This window comes from Erinaceus europaeus, chromosome 4, assembly GCF_950295315.1.
Source record: "Erinaceus europaeus chromosome 4, mEriEur2.1, whole genome shotgun sequence".
In the NCBI taxonomy this organism is placed as follows: Eukaryota; Metazoa; Chordata; class Mammalia; order Eulipotyphla; family Erinaceidae; genus Erinaceus; species Erinaceus europaeus.
The window spans coordinates 103,582,336-103,588,335 of record NC_080165.1 but is presented as its reverse complement, the minus strand read 5'-3'; positions in this window follow the sequence as shown (position 1 = coordinate 103,588,335).

Below are 6,000 nucleotides of genomic sequence, written 5' to 3'. Positions count from 1 at the left end.
CTATGATTCTCTCTCAGAAGAAAGGTGACTTTTGGGGGGGCCCTTTCTGACCAGAAGACCATTTATCAAAGAAAATGGGACCAAGTGGCATGTTTTTAGAGCAAAAATATTTACCTAATTGTCTAACTTTTCTGGAATCCTTCAGGGCTCCATTTCTTTCCCTAGAAATAGAATGAAGGCTCTGTGGCAGAGAGGAAACAAAAAAAGGGTTCAGTCTGGTGGGAGTTAGCTGTGCTTTCTTTACCTCCAGCTCACTTGCAAGGTGATGGCAAAAGCAGAAATCCAACTGAGTAACATATTTGTTCTAAAATTCTTCTCCAATCTGTATCTCCTCTGGGGAAAGACACTAAATCCATTCTAACAAGAAAAAAGACAAACAAACAAACAAAAAATCCCCTAAAACCACAGACTTCTCTGGCGCCTGTCTATACTCCTGTTCCTGCCAGAGCCCTTTCCCTGCCACCCTTCTTCCCCCCCCCCCCCCCCCATAGCCCTGATCCCCATGGTCTCCTATTCCATAAGCCACGCCCACCTGGTCCTGTTTCCATCACAGTCTGACTCATTCTGACACCCACTGGGGACTTGCTGGGCAAAGACTTCATATGCAAAACATGACCAAGAGAATCCGGAAGTGAATGGTGACATTATCACCCCATTTAACTTCAGAACTCTGCTCTTTAATTCTAGTAGTTGTCATAAACTTCTGGAAACCAAAACTGTAAATCTAAGTGGGATTTCTTCCCCCAAGTGAGTCAGAAAAATCAAAGTGTAATGTTTTCCCACAAATTGTTGATTCCCTGAAAATTCACAATTGGAGTTCAAAACTTTAGTCATTAAACTTTATCATTTGACAGAAAGCTGTTAACTGAGTACTCTGTTTGGTGTTGTTTTTGGTGTTACATTCCTATAGACATTTGGAATGCATTGAGTTTAAGATAATTGGGAATTCTTAGGGCCAGGCAGTGGTGCACCTGGTGGAGTGAACACATTATCATGCACAAGAACCCTTCTTTGAGCTCCCCAGTTTCCATCTGCAGGAGGGAAGCTTCACAAAAAGTAAAGCAGCACTGCATGTATGTTCGTTGTCTTTCTCCCTCTCTATCTCCTCCTTCCCTCTCAAGTTCTACCTTTCAATAAATAAATAAATAACAGTTTGAAATTCTCAATCAATGTCAACACTTGCAGCAGATACAACTATCTTGTCCCAGGGCAGGGGAGATAGCATAATGGTTATGCAAAGAGACTTGTGCCTGAGGCTTGGAAGTCCCAAGTTCAATCCCCTGCAGCACCACAAGCCAGAGCTCTGTTAAAAAATAATAAATAAATAGTAAAACTATCTTGTTTCTCTGAAGATTAAGTGCCATACTTGACAGATTCCAGTATGTCTCAGTTGAGGGGTTAAGGGGAAAGATGTGAAGGTATTTTATTTACAATATAACCTGGAAGTTTTTTCTTTTTTTTGTTATCTTTATTTATTACTGGATAGAGACTATTAGAAATCTAGAGGGAGGGAGAAGACAGACAGGGTGAGGGACAGATACCTGCAGCCCTGCTTCACCACTCCTGAAGCTTCTTCCTGCTGGTGGAGACTGAGGGCTCAAACCTGGATCCTTCTGCACTGTAACACGTGTGCTCAACCAGGTGCGCCACCACCCGGTACCCCTGGAAGTCTTTTTTCTAACCCATTATTTTAACATCTTTTAAGCTAAGCAACTGAGTTTTTACAGAGAGAAAAACTTACCTCTAAGAGAAAAAATGGACTGCCAAAAGAAAATATGCCAGCCACTGCTCTGCAGTATGTCACTGTGGCACATTTACTTTCATTTTATTTCAGATCCCTTGATGAGCCTCTGCTTGCTGCCAGCCATGGCTCTAGAACTCCCATATCTGATGACAGTCACATACACAATTTAAAGTTTCTGGTAGCCACAGAAAAAACATTGGAAACAAAAAAATAGGGCAACGGGAGACAACAGAGCCTGCCTTTCCAAGGGCTTTTCTAATGTTCACAAAGTGGCTGTATTATCTGATAGCAGCTCTATGCTGACACAGACTATTAGGGTGGGGGAGGAAGTCTTGCCAGAAAAAAAAAAAAAGTTCATGCCTGGAGCTACAAAGTCTGGGGTTCAGAAACCCTGAACCACCATAAACCAGAACTGAGCAGTGTTCTGGGAAAATACATAAATAAATAACATTAAAAAAAAAAAAAGCACTGGGAGAGCTGAGGAGACAGTATAATAGTTCTGCAAAAAGACTTTCATGCCTGAGGCTCTAGCGCCATTTAAAGCCAGAGATGAGCAGTGCTCTGGACTGACTCCATCCCTACACACACACACACACACACACACACACACATCTTTATCCTCTATTTCATTAAAAAATAAATACAATACTTTTAAAATCATTTTTTTAAAAAGGCATATGTAAGCAGTGACTGGGGGTGGGGGGTAGAGTGCATACCATACATGTGTAAGGCTGTGGGTTTGAGCCTGGGCGTTACCTAAAAGGGTAGAATGGTGCTCTGGTCTCTGTCTCTCACCTTGTCATACAGCTCAAAAAGTTAGAAAAAAATTGTGATCTGATGCCATGAACCTTCAACCTCCCCCCCCAACACTTCCACCCAGAACTTCAGCCTCCTTGGTCATTCTGGACCTCCATACCATAAGCCAGTGGCTTCTCCACTAGAGTCTTCTACAAGCTCCCGTGCCAGGCTAGCGGGTCCACCTATTTCTCTCACTGCTCTTTGTCATTTCAGGAGCAAAGCAATCCTTGGGTAGGGTCTATAGGAAGGCTTGCTGGGCAGTAGTTGGAATGTGAGAGAGTGGGCGTCTCCTGAGGGTGCAGAAGGGTAGATGTACTTAAGAGTGTTTCTAGAACTCTAAAAATCTGCGGTTGACTTTGAGACAGTGGGGAGCAAAGACTGGAAGGAGATAATTAATAAAAACTAGGGAAAAATAGAAACAGGCTGGGGGTATGGATCGACCTGTCAACATCCATATCCAATGGAGAAGCAATTACAGAAGCCAGACCTTCTTTCTACCTTCTGCACCCTAGAATGATCTTTAGTCCATACTCCCAGAGGGATAAAGAATAGGGAAGCTTCCAATGGGACATGGGACTCTGATGGTGGGAACTGTATGAAATTGCATTCCTGTTTTCTTACCATCTTGTTAATCATTATTAAATCACTAATTAACATTTAAAAAATAAAATCTAAAGAGTCTCAGAAAAACTGACATCTATTAAGAAGGCAATCTCTGCCAAGGATTGAAGCCATATTAGGGGAATATCACTGAGATCTTGAAAGAAGATGGTACACTGTACAATGACAGAGAGTTTAGCAACACTCTAGCCAGCAATGATATGGAAAATGCACCACCTGAAAGTCAGGAATCCAAAGTCTAGAGGGGAGGTGATTTGTGTTGAGTCTAAGAAAGGATTTATTGAAATGATTAGTATCTCTGCTCTTCGGAGAAACTCATAGTCAAGATCTAAGAATGATCACAAATACAAAGTAGGCACATTGGGGCTGGGTGATAATACAACTGGATGAGCACACACGTTACTATGTTCAAGGACTCAAGTTCAAGTCCCTGGTCCCCACCTGCAGGAAGGAAGCTACACAAATAATGAAGCAGTGCTGCAAGTGTCTCTCTGTCTCTCTTCCTCTTCTCTCTGTCTTTATCAATAAATAATGAAAATATTTTATTTATTTTTTTACATTAGAGAGAGAGAGAAAACGAAAATATTTCTTTTTTTTTATATATTTATTTTATTTATTTATTCCCTTTTGTTGCCCTTGTTGTTTTATTGTTGTAGTTATTATTGTTGTTGTCATTGTTGCATAGGACAGAGAGAAATGGAGAGAGGGAGGGGAAGACAGAGAGGAGGAGAGAAAGATAGACACCTGCAGACCTGCTTCACTGCCTGTGAGGCGACTCCCCTGCAGGTGGGGAGCTGGGGTTCGAACCGGGATCCTTATGCCGGTCCTTGTGCTTTGCGCCACCTGCGCTTAGCCCGCTGCACTACAGCCCGACTCCCGTGAAAATATTTCTTAAAGAACACTATTGAGTTCATATAACCAAATGTTAAAAAAAATAGGCACATCACATGTTACAATGCTCAGGGACCCAAGTTCAAGCCCCTGGTACCCTCCTGCAGGGGGGTAAGCTTTGCCATTTGTGAAGCAGGGCTGCAGATGTCTCCCTATCTCCCTCCCTGTCTTCCCCTCCACTCTCCATTTCTGGCTGTCTCTATCCAATAAATTAAAAAAAAAGATAGTAAATTTTGTTTAAAGAATAGAGAAAATTCCAGCAGAAGGGATAGGACATGGAACTCTGGTGGTAGAATTGTATCCTATTATTAAATTGCTAATAAAAATTTTTAAAACTGAAAGAAAAATGGGCACATCTCAGATTACATAGAATAAATGCAGAGATAACAATAGGGACATACCTATGAGATAATTTTGTTTGTTTGTTTGTTTGTGTAGAAAGGCAGGAAGAGAGAGTGAAAGAGTTCACAGCTCAAGCAGTAAGTGGATGTGTTTCTTCTAGAATTTCTTCCAGAAGTAGAGGAGGTGACACAGTGGATAAAGCACTGGATTATCAAGCATGAGGTCTTATGTTCAAGCCCCAACATCACATGTTCCAGAGTGATGCTCTGGTTTTCTCATTAGCAAATTAGTAAATCATTCTTTTCCTTTCCTAGGGATATGTCCTAAGGAACCAAACATACGCATGCAAAAGTATTTGTGTATACTATGTTCATAGCAGCACAATTTGTAATAGTCAAAACTTGGAAGTAACCCAGGTGTGTGGATGAGAAAGTTGTGGTATATATATACAATGAAATACTACTCAGCTTTTAAAAATGGCTAATTCACCTTATTCACCGCATCTTGGATAGAGCTTGAAGATATCATGTTAAATGAGATAAATCAGAAGCAAAAGGATGAAGATGGGATGACCTCACTCATATCCAGAAGTTGAAAAACAAGATCAGAAGGCAAAACACTAAGCAAAACTTGGACTGTAGTTGGTGCATTGCACCAAAGTAAAAGACCCTGGGGTGGTGGGGGGAGGGTTCAGGTCCTGGAACATGATGGCAGAGGAGAACCTATTGGGGGTTGTGGAAATGTTATGCATGTACAGACTATTGTATTTTACTGCCAACTGTAAACCATTAAGCCCCCAATAAAGAAATTTAAAAAAGGAGAATTTCTGTCATATCTAGAGTTTCTGGGAGGTAAATTCAACATATCCTTCCAAAGATCTATGCCCAGGGGAGCTCTGCTGGGAAAGGACTAAAAGATCGTTTGTGACATTTTTTCCTTTGCTTCCTTTAGTCTAAAAACTTGTTCAGAATGCCAAATATTCCATCTGGAGATAAGTCTCCAAATTCTGAGAAATATTTCCAGCTCTCTGTTTGAGGACAACATCCAGAGTGAGCTCTATTTGCTCACATTTTAGGGAAAAGGGAAAAAATGGAAGACTAGTTATGCTAGATGAATGTGGGCTGTTATAAATTAAAAAAAAATCTGGGTGGCATTAGCAGAACAGTGGAGGGAACACTTGAAGGGAAGGGTAAGGGACTGAGAACTCACACAGTCTCAGACAGGTCTCTCAGTCTCTATAAACCCTGGTTTCTTCATCTGTAAAACAGGATGACAATCATAACTACCATAAAGTTGGTGTGAGAGATAGAGAAGCTATAAGGCACATGAAGTCACAAGCAGAAATCAGGAAGGTGGTGAATAAATTATTCTGGACTCGTTAACTCAGAAATTATGAATATAACTCCTCAGGGTTTCCTAAAGCCCCTTGATTTGGCCTCCCCAGAAGTATCTGGAACCAAGAATCTACAGTCCTCCTCTCTGGACAGGGTGCTATGTGTGGGAAGCAGAAGAGGAAAGGGCAGATCCATTCTTGCTCTCTTAGGAATTAGGTTCTCTTCCATAGAAAAAGAAATGTCAAATATAGAACTGTGGACATGGACATC